The sequence below is a fragment of the Schistocerca cancellata genome, chromosome 9, assembly GCF_023864275.1.
Source record: "Schistocerca cancellata isolate TAMUIC-IGC-003103 chromosome 9, iqSchCanc2.1, whole genome shotgun sequence".
Taxonomy (NCBI): Eukaryota; Metazoa; Arthropoda; class Insecta; order Orthoptera; family Acrididae; genus Schistocerca; species Schistocerca cancellata.
Window position 1 is genome coordinate 288756138 of NC_064634.1, and position 21684 is coordinate 288777821.

Sequence of the window (21684 nt, forward strand, 5' to 3'; positions counted from 1 at the left end):
TAAAGGCGCGTGTCCACTAGCAAGTAACTTCCGCAAGTAACTTCTGCATGTACTTGCTGGGGTGTTTACATTAGTACGAAAACTTTCGCAAGTTGACTTCTGCAAGTCGCTTCGGCAAGTTAATTTCACGAACTTGCTGCAAGTACTTGCCGAAGTGTATCCCCTCCCCTACAGTTCGCGTTGTGAGACAGGCAAGTTGTAGATTACAGTGTCGTGTGCACAAACCAGAGCAACCGCCAGTGTTGTTGTACTGTTGTTGTGAAAGAAAAAGCGTAGGAACAACGAAAAGTTAAGAAAAAGAGAAGTGTTTGGGTAAAGAAATGGATACAGAGGCGTTCATGCTTAAGTTTTCAAGAAACACTACTGAACGAACTGAAATCAGAGGACTTTGCTCAGATTACAAACTTTCTGAGAATGTCTTTTGCAAATTTGGAACACCTCTTGTCAATCGTAGAATCAAATATTCGGAAACAGGACAAATATGCGGCATGCTATATCACCAAGAGATCGTCTTTTAATTACTCTTCGATTTTTAGCCACAGGTAAGAGAATAAAACACGGAAATGTCAAATAAATATTTATTGTCAATAATCGTACATTTATATTTATTTCACTAAATCACTTTTTTTTTAATTTTTAGGCATTAGTTTTCACTCTTTGATGTACCTTTTCCGTGTACCCGTTTGCACAATCTCTCGAGTTGTTACGGACTGCTGTGTGGCTCTATATGAATGTTTGAAAAGAGAATATTTGAAGGTTAGTATTTTGATATTTCATAACTCACACAAATAATTCGCTTAAGCAGAAAGTTTGCGAAACAGTTACCTTGTGGATGATGAACTTGGGCAGTATCAGAAATAATAATTACTTTCTCTGATGGTATGCAGATGAAACTGCTTTTACCTGTCATCCAAGAATTAGTTATAGTTTCATCTTCCACAGATACTTCGAGTATTGCCTTTTGTATTATCATACTTAATTTTTTTCGACTTGACATTTGTGTTAATAACCTTAATTACGATGCCACGTAGTCTCCAAACACCTGATGTTCATCAACAGGTTTGTGCATCGCTTCTATTGCCTTGTTTAGAACAGTGTCTGAATTTTCCTCCGTATTTTTTTTCTTTTCAAAATTCTTCTTTCCTGTGCTTTTTCCTGGACTGTATCTGTCTCACACTCATTATCTTCCCTGGCGTTTTCTGATCCCTAAAATAAACATTGTAATGTAATATTTATCTTCAAAGGGATAAATTTCAGATATAATTTTGTTTCCTATAATTTTAGGTACCTTCAACAGAAGAAGAATAGTTACAAATCGCTACTGGTGTTGAGAATAGATGGGATTTTCCAAACTGTATTGGTGCTATGGATGGAAAACATATAGTCATACAGGCTCCATAAAAGAAGGCAGTGTGTACTTTAATTATAAAGGGAACCACAGTATTGTGTTATTGCCACTCATTGGATCTGACTACAGACTTATATACTTTGATGTGGGCAGTAATGGCAGAATATCTGATGGTGGAGTTTTTAATAATTGTAGACTGTCAGAATGTCTTGAGCCTAATTCTTTGAATGTACCAGTTCCTCGAAATTTACCTGGTAGAACTGTGCAGATACCTTACGTCATTGTTGCTGATAATGCATTTGCTCTAAAAAATTATATTATGAAGCCCTACCCTTTTAGAGGCCAACCAGTGAAAAATCGTATGTTTAACTATCGGCTCTCTAGAGCAAGAAATGTGTCTGAAAACTTTTTCGGGCTTATATGCACACGTTTTCGAGTATTACGAACGCAAATTCTTCTAAATCCTGAGAAATCGAGGCAAATTGTCAAAGCGATTTGTGCTCTTCAAGACTTTTTACTCACAGAAGAGAGAAGAAATTCTGTTTATGCCCCACCTGGCACATTTGATTCTCAAGATTTAAATACGCAAGGAATATGGCGCAAAGACGCATGGACAGAAACGAATATACCGCTGGAATCAATAAACGTACATAATTGGCCACAGATGGCCAAGGAAGTCAGAAATGAATTCACCAATTACTTTGTTTCACCAGAAGGGGAAGTAGCCTGGCAATACAGATGCCTTTAAGTCTCAATTGATTTCTGATAAGAGTGTTAACATAAATACATCTGTAATAAAAGTAATAAATGTTAAATTTGTTTCACTTACCATATTATCTTCGGTTTGTTTTGGTGTGTAGGAACGAAACATAAATTCCATGGATACAAAGAATTCCCATTTACTTTTATATAAGTCGTCTGGACTTTGTCCACTTCTTCTTTTCTTCGATTTATTTAGTTTCTCGATAACACTGCGTACGCAAATTGTGGATTTTTTTCCGCATTTCTGGCTCTATAGTGTCGAATTCTGACGCAATAATTTCCAGTGCCTCTTGGTTTTTTAACCGATTTTTAAAGTCCATGTGTTGTGAGTCCCACAACACGGGAAAACACTCCACTCGCTGAATAAGCCATAGTGTTTTTTCACTCGTCCACACGAACTTGAAGACACATTTCGTACTGTATACACTTCTGCAAGTTCGGAAAAAACTTCTGGCAATTGGCAAGTCCAGCAAGTAATTGCAGAAAGCTACGGAGAACCGTTTACACTCGCTTGCTGAAGCTACTTCTCCAAGTTGACGATACTTGGGGGCAGTCAACTTGCTGCGGATGTTCCCACATGCAAATAACTTGCAGAAGCAGCTTCTACAAGCGACTTGCGGAAGTTTACTTGCTAGTGGACATGCACCTTAGAATAAAGTTTCAAACATCTATGACTTATATATGCAGACTGAAGCAACGAATGAAAATTTGTGCCTCGGTGCCCCGCTCACTTGGCAGCTGGACTAACCACTAATGGCACATTGGCTTTGCACAACTGCACGGGCTACCCCCGCAAACTTAGTCCAGATTTCAATTCATGCCTCAGCCCATTGGATATTACCCCTAAACTTGGGATTTGGGAAGGTCTCTGGAAACATATAGTTTCATCTGATTGAAGCACCTATGCTTGGTTTTCAGGCAGGATCCCCCGTTTCATTCGATGCTGCGTTGCTATTCCAATACACCTGGAGAGCCTCTGCAATGCTGTTCAAGTTTAGGGTGAGTACGACGTTGGATGAGACGTGAATGGGGCTGTGGACTGAGGAGGCAGGTGTGCTAGGGTAGTCCGTGCAGTTGGACAAAGCCATTGTGCCAGGGTGGCGTAGTCTGTGGTTCATCTGACTAGTGAGCAGGATACTCTGGTTCGAATTCCGGCCTTGGTACAAATTTTCATTCCTCGCTTCAGTCTGCATGTATAAAATATTAAAAATGTTCTTCCTGCATCTTTTGAGGCGTACATTATCTATCACCTCGCTCAAGAGCAGATGTAAATAATGTATTAAACGATTCACACCTGATGATGGACTCATGAGTCCGAAATGCATTGTCTGATTTAATAAAATACAAAATGGTTTGTGGCTGAAGACGTTATCACACATACCTGTTGTATGTCGAGCACAGTGGTGTACTATCTCGACTGACAAGTGAATGTAGTTACGGTTGGTAATGGGATGGCCTAACACTACACCCTGCATGTAATTACCGGGAAAAAAGAATTCTTGCAAAATACCACATATAAAACACTTCATTGAATTCAGTAGCAATTCACGCAAATGACAATAACGCTGTGAACAACATGCAAATATAGAGAACACTGCATCGACAACGCAGAACCGCACAATGCGATTCTATCTCGTGGTACTAGGAATAACAAATGGAATAAAGCATGTCCACACCTACATTTCAGACAATACATCCATACCACAGACTGTCCCATTCATCTTGACCATCCTAAACATCTTGCCCAGAACCACACTAATAAATGTTTCAAGCATTTGTCGTTTACCTACCAGGAGTACATTAACAAGAAGCACTGCCTTTGTCGTAATCTTGTTCGTTAAGAAGATATCAACAGCAGCATGTCTTTTTTAATCCTCGTCCTATTCTCAAGACCTCCTCAATCACACATCGCAGTCGATCATTCGTGTAAGCATGATGTTATTAAAAACGTAACATAAAATGACTGACCCTCCTGTACTATTGCCCGTTTAAAATTATGTGATAGTTGTCTGTCATTTGCCACTACAGTGTTGCCACATCCGCTACCAGCTACCGTTCGACTATAGGCGACACAAAAACACGGTGGGTCACTTCACAAATGCTGTTAATGTGTAACCCGTGTAACTTCCCCTTCAAAAATTAAGAATGACTGTGCTGGTAAACTTCTATGTTATTTGATTTTCAAACAGCTGAGCAAAATTGAACGTATTCAGACAGTTCTCTCTTTACTTATTCTGATCATCACTAAACTGACACACAATATTTTTTAGCGCAACGCAATCTGACTTTCAATAATCCCTTCAAAAGAATGGCCCTGACTAACAATAACCTACACCTTTCATGAATCACCTCACAAAAATCTTGATTACTCGAACTACTGTAATACAGCGAGCGCCAATACTGTCAGCTAAATAAAAGATTCAAACTACTGAAGGCACTAACTACTGATAGGCGCCCGCCTCTCGTGGTCGTGCGGTAGCGTTCTCGCTTCCCACGCCCGGGTTCCCGGGTTCGATTCCCGTCGGGTCAGAGATTTTCTCTGCCTCGTGATGGTTGGGTGTTGTGTGCTGTCCTTAGGTTAGTTAGGTTTAAGTAGTTATAAGTTCTAGGGGACTTATGACCACAGCAGTTGAGTCCCATAGTGCTCAGAGCCATTTGAACCATTTTTTGAACTGATAGGCATAGTTAGCAAATTAAAGATTTTGATGGAGAACAAACAATGTATTTACCTTAACAGTGTTAAAAAGTCATAATATATATATCAGTTCATGACATCCAGTCTTACGAATTTCCTTTTTCTGACGGACACACGTCCTGATCGACCGCTCTCAAAACTCTGGCATCTCTCTCCCCACATCCACCACTGCTAGCGGCTAACCTCCAACCGCCCAACGCTACGCGCCGTTCACATCCAACTGCGCAACACTGCAGTAGCGAATATTCCAACAGTGAGTCCTACCAGACACAGACTGAACACAGTGCAGTCAGCGATTTTGATACAGAGCACTATGTGGCGTTACCAACATAAAGACCTAAACAGCCTACTTACATGCGGAGCAATACTGGAAGCGGCCGCCGTGAGGTGTGACGGAAATGGGAGAGGCTCTATTGAAAACTGATTTTGAGTGACCAATGACTGAATTGTGACAGACGATGGATATTGTAACCCTGAATTAAAACTAATGTCCTAAACTAACCACAAGCTCGTGATGTGCAGTGTATAAGAGAAAACGGCAATCAACAATGTGCGGCAGAAGTAAGATCACGATCGCTTTGTTCAAGTGTTTAAGGCTGACCTCTACGAGCAAACTCAAGGCACAAAAATTTCACAATACGTCTGTTTGCAAAGCTATCTTCCGCAGCAAAATTTCATTTTTAGTCGTCATTGGTTACCTGAAACAGTACTCACGCTGGCTACACGGGAATCTGCATTACCAACCGATGATCACTCCAGGTTGGTACAAGGTTTCAGATTACAGGTGACACAAGTCAATTAAAAAAAAGCAAGACGAAAAAGAACAAATAAAAAGGTCAATACGATGATGAAAGACACGGGGCAAAGTATTAGAAATAAAAAAAATACGTTTAAGTCAATTAACTAAATAAAAATTATGATTGAAGTCTTTTCATTAAATTTAGAAAAATAAAAAATTTTGCTACATTTCGCGAGAATGGCTCAAATGGCTCTGAGTGCTATGGGACTTACCATCTGAGGTCATCAGTCCCCTAGAACTTAGAACTACTTAAACGAACTAACCTAAGGACATCACACACATCCATGCCCGAGGCGGGATTCGAACCTGCGACGTAGCGGTCGGGCGGTTCCAGACTGAAGCGCCTAGAACCGCTCGGCCACCACCGGCATTTGACGAGATTTGAACCTTGTGCCTCCTACACATGAAGTCTATATGCCAGCCACTACACTGTGCCATTATGTCGTTATATGTACTGGAATTATCAATGTCGTGTCCCAGTCGCAACGATTAATTGTAATCCTTCAAAAATTAGGCTTCATGCAATGTCGTACGAAGCTTATCTAATGTAATGTGATTATAATAACTGAATAAATGATGCAGAATCGCGTATTTTGCGAAAGGATCCAGTAGAGTTTGGTTAGTGCTGTGCAAGAAATGTGTGTATTTCGTTAGAAATGTTGAGTGTGTTCCTTTGGTGTTATTGTTATGTGTGATGAACTACGAGTATGAAATAAAAGGGCCAGACCCTGGATTCGTGATCCAAACACATCAGGAGAGAAAGCCGGACAAGGCACGGGAAGTGAATTAAGTATTGTGGGAATTTGGCGATGGCGAATGGTTGGGCGTGATGTGGGGCCTTCTGATCGGAGGAATCCTACTACAGCGTGTGAAGCGTCAACTGTCAAGGAGTGTTAACGATCAAGTAATTTTAATCGGACTATAGCACTCAGCGCAAGTACCTGGGATATAGTAACTCGTCCGCTTGCTGTCGTTGAGAGTAAACAAATAGAAACACAACGCAAATGCATAATGGCCATTCAGTCAAACATCTTCAGCTGTGTGTGAGTACAGTGTACACCAACAGGGAGAAGGCGGAAATACTTCTTACATATAGAGGATGTAAATTAGCAGAACAGTAGTTGCAATAGGTCCGCAGCTCGTGGTCTGGCGGTAGCGTTCTCGCTTCCCGCGCACGGGGTCCTGGGTTCAATTCCCGGCGGGGTCAGGAATTTTTCCTGCCTCGAGATGACTGGGTGTTGTTGTGTCGTCTTCATCATCATCATTCATCGGAGGAAGGCAATAGAAAACCACTTCCAGTTAGACCTTGCCTAGTACAGCGGCGCGGGTCTCCCGCATCGTCCCTTACGCTCTTCGGAGTATGGGACCTCATCATCATCACTTAATTGCAATAATAATAAGAACGGAACTGGTCACGTGTTATAATGTGAAGTACGCTGGTTTTAGCAATGCCAGTCTCCCGTTCAAGCTGTGGTGTGCTCTCATGTGCCTTAATTGCAGCAGAAGCGATAACAGTAACGTCGGCGACTCCGTTCGTGCTTCTACGCCATTGGTACCAGGAATTGAAACACAAGACGTTAAACCTACAACACACATCTGCTCCAAACGGAAATGATGACAGAAACACCCCACTTTGCACATGCGCAGAACCAGCTCTCCCCTCTTCTCAGACTGATAATTATTTGAGACAACGATAAAATATGAATGTCATTGGTGCAACTGATATGAGGTTCCTGCCGAAGCACACATTCGGATATAGCGGCATATTCGAAAATGAACAGCCAGATATTAGTGTCAAGCGAGGAATAATAGATGCCATTCTACTCGTTTCACTTGCAGCAGTGTAAGCTATACTCCTTTCTTCCTGCCTAACCCAACACTCGGAAATCGCCACATATTCTGAAATCAACACCTAAATATTTGTGACAGTGAAAAATACGAATTTTATTGGTGCTCTTGTCACTGGCAGCAATTCAAGTTGCCTACTTACGTTCCTGCCTAACCACACACGTGGGAATCACATTTATTCGGAAATAAACAGCCAAATATTTATTTATTTCTTCGTCTTTTAATTAGACGGATAAATAACATCGAATATCGCATAACATACTTGCATTTCATTCATAAGGAAGTCCCTGAATGTATTAACAACGCTAAGATGAAAGAAAAACTGCATACAGAAGGACGCGAATCTGCATCGCCGGCCGGAGTGGCCGAGCGGTTCTAGGCGCTACTGTCTGGAGCCGCGCGACCGCTACGGTCGCAGGTTCGAATCCTGCCTCAGCATGGATGTGTGTGATGTCCTTAGGTTAGGTAGGTTTAAGCAGTTCTAAGTTCTAGGGGACTGATGATCTCAGCAGTTAAGTCCCATAGTGCTCAGAGCCATTTGAACTATTTTTGAACCTGCTTCCAAGGACTGTGTAAGACACGATACTTTCCTTTGCCCTGCCCATAGTCAAATCCTTTCTTTGTTTTGTTTTGGGTATCACAGTATCTCTTGAAGCCTTATATCATTGATGCGTAATTAAGCGACATTTTAATGATAAAGGTAGCATGTTTTTGATAAATCTTCCATGCGACATTGCCTTCAAACGGCATACTGCAAGTTACAATACCGAACACCTAAAAATATGACGTCGCCGCATCGAGTCACTTATGTATGGTTCAAATGGCTCTAAGCACTATGGGACTTAACATCTGAGGTGATCAGTCCCCTAGACTTAGAACTACTTAAACCTAAATAACCTAAAGACATCACACACGTCCATGCCCGAGGCGGGATTCGAACCTGCGACCGTAGCAGCAGCGCGGTTCCCGACTGAAGCGCCTACAACCGATCGGCCACAGCGGCCGGCTACTTAAGTATGGAGCAGATGTGTATTGTACGTTTAAAGTTTTCACGCTGAAACTTCCAGTCCTAACGAGAAGTGACAACATCCGTCGGGAAGGGAGATTAACGGAATATCGGTCTGTGTAGAGTTCCTTTGCAGTATGGCTGTCTTCAAACACAATGAAAGAAAAGTAATGATAATACAATTTTTTAAAATCAAGGATTGCCTTTACTGTACACAACATGTTGTTTGAAAACTCTACATCATTGTGCTACATATATCTGTAATGTAACAGCATTGTGCATTATATATCCGTAATGCAAATATGAAAATATTATTGTAATTACCTCGATGCTAACTTACGTTCTGCGTAAACGAGCACCTTTTCTGCCTTCTCTTCCTTGGTTACCACCGTACTTACACAAACCTTCAACTGAAGACGGTTCACTGGAGGAATTGTAAGCAATTTCCTTGTGTCTCTGTTGCCTCTGTTTCTTTACTGCGGACTCCAGAAAGTGGAAGATTTATATTATTCCGGGTACCTGCACTGTTTGCTACTATAGCAAAGGCGAAGTGTTTAATAAAGGCATGTTTACGTGATCATTGTTTCAATTAAAACCTTAAATGATATTAATGCGGGAGGCGTACTTTGGGGCACTAGATGCGGAACTATATGATTTGTGTGATTAGTTAATCCACATTACATAAATCTTAGTCATAATGAAAAGGCAATGCCAGGTGTCTAGTCCTTGTAAATATGTGTGGAAACAGTTCTATTATGTTGTTCAGTAACACTTATGTGATATGTTCATGGACAGCTCTTGAGGGGAGGAAGTGGATTACCGAATAAACAATATAAAGTGCTAATTAAAACAGCAGTACTGCTCTTCGTAGGTTAATATCTCCGTACCAAACGAAGGCGCAAGAAAGGCGGTCATGCCGGTTAATACCCTAGTATATAATTACATGTTTTATTTTGCTTCTGGATAAAAAGTTGTCGGGAGTGGCCAAGATAAATAGGACACCTTGTATTTTCTCCAACACTCATGTTAGCAACAATATGTTTGAAAAACAGTAAAGTATAATTTTGCATAAAACACAGAGATGTCCCTCCCTTCAAGTTAGTTTCGCTGGCTAATGAAGTCTTAGTAACTAGCCTTCGGCGCCCTCTTGGAGCCAGGGCCAGGATGCGGTGGAACTGTTGCACCTCCAGTCAGATCCGGCCGTTAATGCAGCAATGAAGAAGACGTGAGGGTGCAAAGTGTTAATAAGTCGTACGCTGTTTAATATTGGCTGCGTGGCTCCAATGCGGTGGAAACACGATTTGTCAAATAAATATAGTTCAGAATGAGTTGACTGTGCTGGTATTTGCGTTAGTTATATCGCTTTTAAATAATCAAACCCGCAAACAGGAGGGGGGCAGCGACTGGCAAATAACTAAGAGTAGTACAAATTGAAACCTTAGTATACTGGCACTTGTTTAAGTACACAAAATTGGCTGGTATAGGAGTTACAGAAAAACAAGATTACGAGCAGTACAGTTATTTGACTCTTTTTCACTCCATATTTCGCTGTGGCAAACGCTTTCGCGCTCTCGTAACTGTATTCGAACTGATCTTCGCTCAAATTTATTGCAGAAGAACAGAAACTTATCAATCCTTCATTGTTGGTAACGTAACGATCATGGTAGTTAAGCTCATTGATTGTATGCTACTCTGTCGGAAAACGAGTCGCAACACCAAGAAGGTGTTGTGCCACATAAACAGAAGTTGGTAGGTGTATTATATCTGAAAGACGACGTCTCGCGCCAGTCACTGTGAGGATGGAAATGAGGTTTGCTTGTTGTGATGACACTTGCTCGAGAATATAATCACAAATAATAAAATATGTTTGATACTCAACACCTAATTAGATAATCTACAGCAAAAAATGAAAACGCACATATATCATAAAATAGGTAGTAAATTTACTATCACAGATGGCACCTTTGAAAAAGACCGCGGATTACTAGCAAATATGTTCAATCATAGCAGAGCATATCAAAGAAAAATTTACACGTCGATGGACTGAGTCGTCGCACTGGCATTAATTTGATTGTTGTTTACTTCTGTGCAAAATTTCTTGTTTTTAAAATAGGCACTTAATTAATTAACGACGTTTTATTGCATATTTGTATTCCTCTCTCAACATACCTAGCGAGGTGGCGCAGTGCTCAGCACACTGGGTCGATATTTAGGTGTTTCGTAATTTACCTAAAACGCTGTAGGTAACTGCCAGGATGGTTCCTTTGAAAGGATACGGTTGATTTCCTCCCTTAGCTTATGCCCCGTATTTAACGACCTCGACGGTTCGTTGAATACTACCCACATCTTCCTTCCTTATTCCTGCTCTCTCAGTACATCAAAATATAATACTGGGTATTTGACAATGTAAAAACTTCGTACATCATTGTTATGGTTCACTGCGTCGAACAGTAAGTCCTGACATAATCAAGAGGTACTGACAAGCGATCTAAATATTTTAAGAGTTTTCTAATTTTTTTGCTTAAGCTGTCTAAATAGACAAGATCGCAAATAAAGTCACGTTAAATGATGACTAGTTGCAGCTGTTGATAAGCCATATCCACATCTGGAATAATAAGAAAAACAGAAAAGTGCTTTTTGGTAACATTGACTGATCTGTAAGAAAACGTTCTTAACAAAATTACGTAAATAAATCACTGACGTACCAACTACAAAATCAAGCGTAATATCAGCTGACAACTGAAACTTCCCGTCTGAAAATTAAGAATGACTGTGCTGGTAAACTTCTACGTTATTTGATACAGAAGCAGCTGAGTAAAACTCAACGTGCTCAGACAGTTTTCTCTTTACTTGTTCTGACCATCACTAAACTAAAATACAATATTTTAGCGCTACGCAATCTGACTTTCAATAATCGCTACAAAAGAATGGTCCTGACTACCAATGACCTATACCTTTCATGAATCACTTACCTCAACAAAATCTTTGTTACTCGAACTACAGAAATATAGCAAGCACAAATACTGCCAGCTAAATAAAAGATTCTAACTACTGAAGGCACTAACTATTGATAGACATAGAAAACAAAAGAATTTGATAGAGAACAAACAATGTATTTACCTTAATAGCGTTCAAAAGTCATAATACATATACACATAATTTTGTGACATCCTAAGCATTAGACTGCCCCTCACTTGTTTTTCTTGTGAAATGAAGCCACACATAGTAACAATGTCATGGGTTGCCTGAGGTCTAGATTTGTAGGCATTTATAAGTATGTAAGTAGGCTGTTTAGGTTTTTTTATTGGTAACGTCACATAGCACTCTATATGTGCTGTGTGCAGTCTGTGGCTGGTTTGCATTGTTGTTTGCTATTGTACTGTTGGGCAGCTGGATGTTAACAGCGCGTAGCGTTGCGCAGTTGGAGGTGAGCCGCCAGCAGTGGTGGATGTGAGGAGTGAGGTGGCGGAGTTTTGAGAGCGGATGATCTGGACAGAGACAGTAAATTTGTAAGACTGGATGTCATGAACTGATATATAGAACACTATTAAGGTAAATACATTGTTTGTTCTCTATCAAAGTCTTTCATTTGCTAACTATGCTTATCAGTAGTTAGTGCCTTCAGTAGTTAGAATCTTTTCTTTAGCTGACAGTATTGGGTCCACACATCATCCTATAGCTTATGGTGGTTATCAGTTCCGAATGGAATGAAAGTTTAATCAGTTACTATTAGCTATGTGATGAGAATCTCCGCAAAGTCTGATAAATTTAGGACTGTTGCTTCAAGATTTAACATGTTCCAATTTTTACATTTGACTTTTATCTTTAGGGGGTTACAGGCGGTAATGACGCGATATGCACTGCCTTAGAAAAAAAGTGAATCAGTAACAAGACATTGTTGACCATCAGTGTAATTTCGTACATCACACAACCGGAGGATATCTAAATAATTACTGTGTTCAAATGTTTAGAATGGTTGTTTGTACTTAGCGTTGCTACCAAGTCATTTAAGGTGTATAAGGGCCAAGAACTGTGTCAGATGTTGAGTGATCACTGTGAAGGATCCGAAGAAGCCGCGTACTCACATAAAACAGTCTTATCAGCGTATGACAAAGTTTGAAAGGTACCTCGACATCGGTCTCTATTAGGCCGGCTGGTAGAATCGTGCAGTATCGAGATTTCTGCGGCGGCCGATTGTGACAGCGGTCCGATATTACACTCTATGGGAACGTGAAGGCATGGATACTCTTCATCAACGTTTCGATCCATCATGGCTAAGACCTACACGCGAAACTCTCCATATTGTGCACCAATCGCATCCGAGAACAAGTAACGGACTTTCCGCAACACATTGTGTGTTATCCCATGCCAATGGTCGGAGACTAGCAACAGTCCGAATAGGGAACTGCCGACCCATTCGTAGGCTCCCGTCAACACCACAACAGAAACGGCTGCGTTTGGCGTGGTGCCTTGACCGGAAAGCGTGGACTGCTGATGAAAGGCGTCGCAACATGTTCAGCGATGAATCAAAGCTCTGATCTACCCCGGATGACCATCGTCGGTTGAGTATGACGCCCAACTAGGAACAAGATTCATTCACGCTATCCCAAAGCAAAAAGTTGGCCAAAATTTGTGTGTGGTGTTTTCTGTAGCTTGAGATCCTAGAGAACATACCGTATTTTACGAACTATTAGACACACTTTTTTCTTCTAAGAATTGCCTCCAAAATTCAGGTGCATCTTATACTCGAAATTAATATAAAAATGTCCAGTGTTTGATTTAAAATTGCTGCCAGTCTTAGAAATGTCGGTACGTTCGATGCCGCGGGAAACGTATCTCTGTCTGGCAACATTGTACACTCCTGGAAATGGAAAAAAGAACACATTGACACCGGTGTGTCAGACCCACCATACTTGCTCCGGACACTGCGAGAGGGCTGTACAAGCAATGATCACACGCACGGCACAGCGGACACACCAGGAACCGCGGTGTTGGCCGTCGAATGGCGCTAGCTGCGCAGCATTTGTGCACCGCCGCCGTCAGTGTCAGCCAGTTTGCCGTGGCATACGGAGCTCCATCGCAGTCTTTAACACTGGTAGCATGCCGCGACAGCGTGGACGTGAACCGTATGTGCAGTTGACGGACTTTGAGCGAGGGCGTATAGTGGGCATGCGGGAGGCCGGGTGGACGTACCGCCGAATTGCTCAACACGTGGGGCGTGAGGTCTCCACAGTACATCGATGTTGTCGCCAGTGGTCGGCGGAAGGTGCACGTGCCCGTCGTCCTGGGACCGGACCGCAGCGACGCACGGATGCACGCCAAGACCGTAGGATCCTACGCAGTGCCGTAGGGGACCGCACCGCCACTTCCCAGCAAATTAGGGACACTGTTGCTCCTGGGGTATCGGCGAGGACCATTCGCAACCGTCTCCATGAAGCTGGGCTACGGTCCCGCACACCGTTAGGCCGTCTTCCGCTCACGCCCCAACATCGTGCAGCCCGCCTCCAGTGGTGTCGCGACAGGCGTGAATGGAGGGACGAATGGAGACGTGTCGTCTTCAGCGATGAGAGTCGCTTCTGCCTTGGTGCCAATGATGGTCGTATGCGTGTTTGGCGCCGTGCAGGTGAGCGCCACAATCAGGACTGCATACGACCGAGGCACACAGGGCCAACACACGGCATCATGGTGTGGGGAGCGATCTCCTACACTGGCCGTACACCACTGGTGATCGTCGAGGGGACACTGAATAGTGCACGGTACATCCAAACCATCATCGAACCCATCGTTGTACCATTCCTAGACCGGCAAGGGAACTTGCTGTTCCAACAGGACAATGCACGTCCGCATGTATCCCGTGCCACCCAACGTGCTCTAGAAGGTGTAAGTCAACTACCCTGGCCAGCAAGATCTCCGGATCTGTCCCCCATTGAGCATGTTTGGGACTGGATGAAGCGTCGTCTCACGCGGTCTGCACGTCCAGCACGAACGCTGGTCCAACTGAGGCGCCAGGTGGAAATGGCATGGCAAGCCGTTCCACAGGACTACATCCAGCATCTCTACGATCGTCTCCATGGGAGAATAGCAGCCTGCATTGCTGCGAAAGGTGGATATACACTGTACTAGTGCCGACATTGTGCATGCTCTGTTGCCTGTGTCTATGTGCCTGTGGTTCTGTCAGTGTGATCATGTGATGTATCTGACCCCAGGAATGTGTCAATAAAGTTTCCCCTTCCTGGGACAATGAATTCACGGTGTTCTTATTTCAATTTCCAGGAGTGTATTAAACTGGCAGCGGCAGTGCACCGATGCGACGAGCGTGAGTTGCGGTGATTCACCAGCTTGCTTGCGCTGTCTCCCTTCCGCCCCACCATCACAAAACCAGAATGCTGTCTAGCCTGTGATGGGTCATTGTAGTCGACGGTGCCAGTGACTTTGAATTGAAAATGATTTTTGTCCTCGGAAAATGTAAATTTTTTTTAGTAACTAGTTTCATAATGGAAAAAATAAAAAAGTATTCATATAATGCGGACTATAAATTGAAAGTAATAGGATACGCAAAAGAACATGGAAACAGAGCAGCTGAGCGGCATTTCGGCTCTTTACCGACAGGAAACACCAATGGCGATTGGCGGGCTAGTAAAGAAGAACTGAAAGAAAAATGAGGAAGACTAGATGTCAAATAGAGGACTGAATGGAAAATGGTCAAAACTATAAGATGATTTATTGAAATGGATTGAAGGACACAGCCAAAATGGCACTGGAATGAATAAAAAAAGAAAGCTACCGCTACAGTGGAACTTAAGAAGTTTTCTCTTAGTCTGGCTTCGCAATCTAATAATAAAAAATGGTAAAAATGTTATCTTTTTTTTTTAAAAAATGCTTAAAAATTAAGGTGTGTCTTATAGCTCGTACAAAACGGCATTTGTAGAAAATATTTTATGTATGTACTTTATAATATTAAATAAAACAAAATTACGGTATTTTTTAGGATCGTTATTTCTTTGCTACAATACTACGTATTATTCAGATGACGCTTCACAGTCTTCTTCATCTGAACAATTGTTTGTATTCGGGACTGGTCTTCATCATCATTTTCAACTTGAGGAACCTGCCTAATCTATCCTTAGCTGGAGAGAAGTAAATGCCAAGTTTCTTTTAAGAAAGATTTGCTTGCTTTCTTTGGCTTCGGTTCATACCTGTTATTAATAGATCAGATGTCAGTAATAGTCTTTATTATGACCAGACTGCATTCTTCTCGTGAGAATTTCCTGGCAAACGTTTGTCTCTACAAACGAAAGTGCTTATTGTAGGCGTCGGCTGCTTCTTCTGATAAACTGCCTATGGGTAAAAGGGCCTATTCAATGTGTCGTTATGATGTTCCCAAGAGGGTTCTGCTATAATCACATCATTAACATAACATATAATTTTTTGTAAAATTTCAGGACTGAGTATAGTATTAAATCCCCTAATAAACGCTGCTGATGATATGTTTAAACCAAATGGCAATCGTTTAAAATGGTAACATCTACCGAATACGATAAATGCTGTAAATTTTCTATATTCTGGGGCCAATTCTATTTGCCAGAAACTGCTCCGTAAATCAATTGATGAAAATATCTTAGCACCGTGGAAGTTTTGTATCAATTCCTCTAATTTTTCTGGGCGATCTGTCTCAGTGATTATGATTGTGTTGATCTGTCTGGAATCAAGCACTAACCTGATGCTCCCATCTCGTTTTTGTACAATATGAAGTGGGCTGTTACATTAGCTAGTTCAATAATATCATCATCTATGGTTTTAGATATCTCCTGGAATACTTCATTCCTATAGCTTAATAGGATTGTATAGGGTGGCAGTCTAAATGGTTTGTGCTGTTTTACTTCAAACTTGTACTGAAAGTGTTTAATACTGCCAGTCTTAGGTAAAAATACCTCTGCTTTATCTCGTAAAATACCCTCTAATTCTCTTTTACTGTGTTCCGAAATACCTTGAAGTTCTTGAAATTTTTCGTCGATTTCTTTATGGACTTCTAACATGAGTTGAGGCGATTCCCCCTTTTGTGCATACCATTCTACACTCCTGGAAATTGAAATAAGAACACCGTGAATTCATTGTCCCAGGAAGGGGTAACTTTATTGACACATTCCTGGGGTCAGATACATCACATGATCACACTGACAGAACCACAGGCACATAGACACAGGCAACAGAGCATGCACAATGTCGGCACTAGTACAGTGTACATCCACCTTTCGCAGCAATGCAGGCTGCTATTCTCCCATGGAGACGATCGTAGAGATGCTGGATGTAGTCCTGTGGAACGGCTTGCCATGCCATTTCCACCTGGCGCCTCAGTTGGACCAGCGTTCGTGCTGGACGTGCAGACCGCGTGAGACGACGCTTCATCCAGTCCCAAACATGCTCAATGGGGGACAGATCCGGAGATCTTGCTGGCCAGGGTAGTTGACTTACACCTTCTAGAGCACGTTGGGTGGCACGGGATACATGCGGACGTGCATTGTCCTGTTGGAACAGCAAGTTCCCTTGCCGGTCTAGGAATGGTAGAACGATGGGTTCGATGACGGTTTGGATGTACCGTGAACTATTCAGTGTCCCCTCGACGATCACCAGTGGTGTACGGCCAGTGTAGGAGATCGCTCCCCACACCATGATGCCGGGTGTTGGCCCTGTGTGCCTTGGTCGTATGCAGTCCTGATTGTGGCGCTCACCTGCAGGGCGCCAAACACGCATACGACCATCATTGGCACCAAGGCAGAAGCGACTCTCATCGCTGAAGACGACACGTCTCCATTCGTCCCTCCATTCACGCCTGTCGCGACACCACTGGAGGCGGGCTGCACGATGTTGGGGCGTGAGCGGAAGACGGCCTAACGGTGTGCGGGACCATAGCCAAGCTTCATGGAGACGGTTGAGAATGGTCCTCGCCGATACTCCAGGAGCAACAGTGTCCCTAATTTGCTGGGAAGTGGCGGTGCGGTCCCCTACGGCACTGCGTAGGATCCTACGGTGTTGGCGTGCATCCGTGCGTCGCTGCGGTCCGGTCCCAGGTCGACGGGCACGTGCACCTTCCGCCGACCACTGGCGACAACATCGATGTACTGTGGAGACCTCACGCCCCACGTGTTGAGCAATTCGGCGGTACGTCCACCCGGCCTCCCGCATGCCCACTATACGCCCTCGCTCAAAGTCCGTCAACTGCACATACGGTTCACGTCCACGCTGTCGCGGCATGCTACCAGTGTTAAAGACTGCGATGGAGCTCCGTATGCCACGGCAAACTGGCTGACACTGACGGCGGCGGTGCACAAATGCTGCGCAGCTAGCGCCATTCGACGGCCAACACCGCGATTCCTGGTGTGTCCGCTGTGCCGTGCGTGTGATCATTGCTTGTACAGCCCTCTCGCAGTGTCCGGAGCAAGTATGGTGGGTCTGACACACCGGTGTCAATGTGTTCTTTTTTCCATTTCCAGGAGTGTAATTCTTCATCCTCTTTATCTCGCATCATTCGTAATTGTTTGTTTATAACTGGTATTTCTTCTAATTTTAGCTTTTGCTCAAAGAGAAGTGTGACGTTCCCGAAGGTTGCGCTACCTTTCCCCATATCTATTATCGCTCGTCTCTCATTTAAAAAATCTGCACCTATAATCAAATCTACAGTTACTTTAGGTATAATCACGAAGTTGGCTTCGATATTTTGACCTTGGCACGAAAGAGTTAACCTTGTTTGTCTCGTAACTTCCGCAGCGTTGTTTCTAATAGGAACTCTTACTTTAATCTTACGTGTTTTCAGAACTGGCAATTCCTCATTGGCATTACACTGCATGAATAAATTTTCTGAGATCGCGGTCAGTTCACTTCCGCTATCAATTACAATATTGTCTGGGAACTGTTTTACCATGGCCTTCACAACTGGTTGAATTTGAAAGGGTTGGTTCTGTTCTTCATCTTCTTGCATCAACGAATCCTCCACTGAATCATACATGAGTCTTTTCAGGACTTCCCCCTGTAAATTTGAACTTTCTGTAGGATAAGCTTCGACTGCTACTTCTCTGTCTTTTATTTCCTCTTCTCTATTTCTTCCTTCATTTACGCTTTCTACAGCATCCTCAACTTTTTCCTCATCTTCGTCTATCTTCTCCTTCTTCGTCGCTACTTCCACATAATCGCATCTAAATGCTCTAATTATCGCTTCGTAACTTCCTTCATTATATACATTGGGTTGTGTGCCCACTAGTAACTTATTTTCAACTTCCGTCGACTGCGCATTATCCTCATTGAATTCACTTTCCCTGCTTTCCATCTCAAATAGCTCTGCAATACTCATTACTTCATCCTTTCCTCCTACATTCGTTGTGCATGCCTCTGGTAATTCATCTTCCTCGTCAGTATTCTCCCAATTAATTTCGTCCCAACACGATATTTTTATTTTCCTGGCTTCGTTTTCATCTGGTCCCTGCGGTTTGGTTTCTTCCTTCTTCTCTTCTCATGATAAGATATTTACTTCTCTGTTCAAGGTGCTGTAATTATCCTGGGTCGGTGCGTCATTCTCTTTGGCTTGGGCGCTTAGCTGTCAATTCGAACGTTTTTCGGGGTTTGGTGGTCTTACCTCCACCTCTTCTATCTGTATTCTCTTTTCTTGTTCAGCTTGTTGATATTGGTTTCTTTGTTGATAATTTGTCGGTCTATAGGTTCTCCAATACCCGTTCCGGTTGTCATTATTCCCTCTGTAATAGTTGTTGCCGTTCCTGTTGTCGTTTCTTGGTGCGAAGTAGTCACTTGGTTCGTAATTATTGTTTCTTCGTACTGTGTCTTGTGGATTCCACTGCTGTTTGCTTTCGTTTTCACGTGCGCTATGTCTTTTTCTAGCGCCATCTTCCGAAAATATAAACTCTAGTTCCCTTAGAATTCCTTTAAATGCTTCGACGTCATTGCCTCCGTGACCTACTAATGACTGCTGGTATTTCAATGGTAACCTCATAGCGCATAATTTAATCAACTCTCTATCACTGTATGGTACATCTAAGCATTGATTTTTCTTTACCATTACTTCGAAAAATTTCACGGGACTCTTCTCTCCTGAATTTTCAAAATATGAGTTCTGTAATAATTCGTACTTCACTCTTTTCTGTGCTTCGCTGGACCAATATCGTGAGAGAAACTTCTCTCTGAAATATTCGTACGATCGGCATGTCGCTGCAACATTCTGCATGGTTTCTGCGACTGTTCCTGGCATGTGTGCACATATAAAGTCTAATTTGTGTGCTAGCGTCCAGTGTTCTGGTAACCCTACTCGAAATTGAGCAATAAAAGTTCATGGATGTAATGAGTTTCCTTCTCGAAAGTGTTGAAATTTTCTGACTGTGAGGAAATGATCGTTGTCGTACTTCGTCATGGTTCCATATGAAATTCGCGATTTTTCGCTACTTTTGTTTCTGATCCTTTCCGATTGTGGTAGATCGATTGGATATTGTCCACTGTAACTTTCGCCTACCCTTGCGTAATATCGTTGGAGTGGTACGTAATAATTTTCCTCCATCGGTTGTGAACGTGTAGTTGAATGCATTGCACTGTACTCTTCGCGACCTGGCTTTCCATTGTCGGTATCTTGCCTGGCCAACCTTGCCGCTTCATTGCACTATCCAAACTGTCTTGAAACATGCATTTGTGGTTCCGCATGTGTTTGTGGTGCCGTTTTTTCATGAAGAATTTCGAAACGTGTTTGTTGCTGTGCAGGCTGTCTTGATTTCACTTTTGTTGCTTTCTGCTTGTGATTGGAATCAAAAATGCATGATACCTTTGTTAATTGCTTGTTTTTCCGGTGTTGTTACAGATACGGATGTGGTTGCAGACTCAGTGCTTGTTCGATCCTGTTTACTACGCTCTTCAATGGTTTGCAACAACTCTGTTCGCAATTTCTGAAATTGTTGCTTCGTTTGCGCTTCTTTGACTATGCGATTATCATATCTTTTCAGCGCTGCTTTTGTGATACGTTTGTGTAACACACTGTTTTCAACAATTTCACGTGCTGTACCTGCTGCTTGTCTAGTAATTACGTTTATCTGTTTCTCTAGTTTCTTGACTTCTCCCTGGGTGATGTTACGTAATGTTTTGATATCGTCCTGAATGTCATTACGCAATGTTTGTACGTCCACTTGTACCTTGTCAATGTCTGTTCTCAATTGATTTCGACCCCTTATTAAGTTTCCTATCACTTCTCGCGATTCTTTTGCCTCGTCTTCAATATGACTTAGGTGTAACTGAATTTTTTTGTTTTGTTCTTTACTCTCACGGATTTGTCTCGTGGTTTCTACATTCGGAATTTGAATTTGGTTCGCAGTTTCTTTATTTTGCCTTGTCATGGTTTCCGTCATTTGTTGTAATAATTCTGCCAGATTGGTGGGTCCTATTGCGTTTTCTTTCGACGTCATACGTCCTGTATTTTCGCCCAAGTGTTGGTTTGCAGCCGATTGCATTGAACTGTGCGGTGACACGTTTCTGCTCGAATTCCTTGTACTCTGTTGTGAGGGAGTTCTGATTACTTGTACTATGGGTTCTACGTATTCAAGACGCAAGTTAGAATCCTCATCGGCTGTCTCTCTACTTTCCTGCTCCTCTGTCGTATGCTGACCTACGTTTTCTGTGCCTTGGCGTACATTATCCTCGTTATGGTGCGTTATATGTCCTATTTCTCGCGATACTGCATCGCCTGTTGTACTGTCCTCTATTCTCTGTCCGTTTTCATGCTGGGTCTGTACCTCAATTCGGTCAAGGTTCCAGCGTCCGGCAATCCTGATTTAGGTTTTCCGTGATTTCTCTAAATCGCTTCAGACAAATGCCGGGATTGTTCCTTAGAAAGGGCACGGCCGATTTCCTTCCCCATCCTTCTCTAATCCGAGCTTGTGCTCCGTCTCTAATGACCTCGTCGTCGACGGGACGTTAAACAGTAATCTCCTCCTCCTCGGTCAAGGTCTCGATCTGCCATTGATAATCTTTCCGATTCCCTTATTTTCTGTTTTAAAAGCAATTCACGCGCCCAACTTCGCGTTAACATGCGCTCATATGATCTCACGCGTTTCATAAACTTTTTTCTCACACGACTTGACAGTTATTATACTTAAGACTGACAATCCATTCACTTACTTGCTGGGTCAGAAACAACTTGTCAACGATGTATCCGCCACCTGTGTGCTTGCATTGGAGAGAAA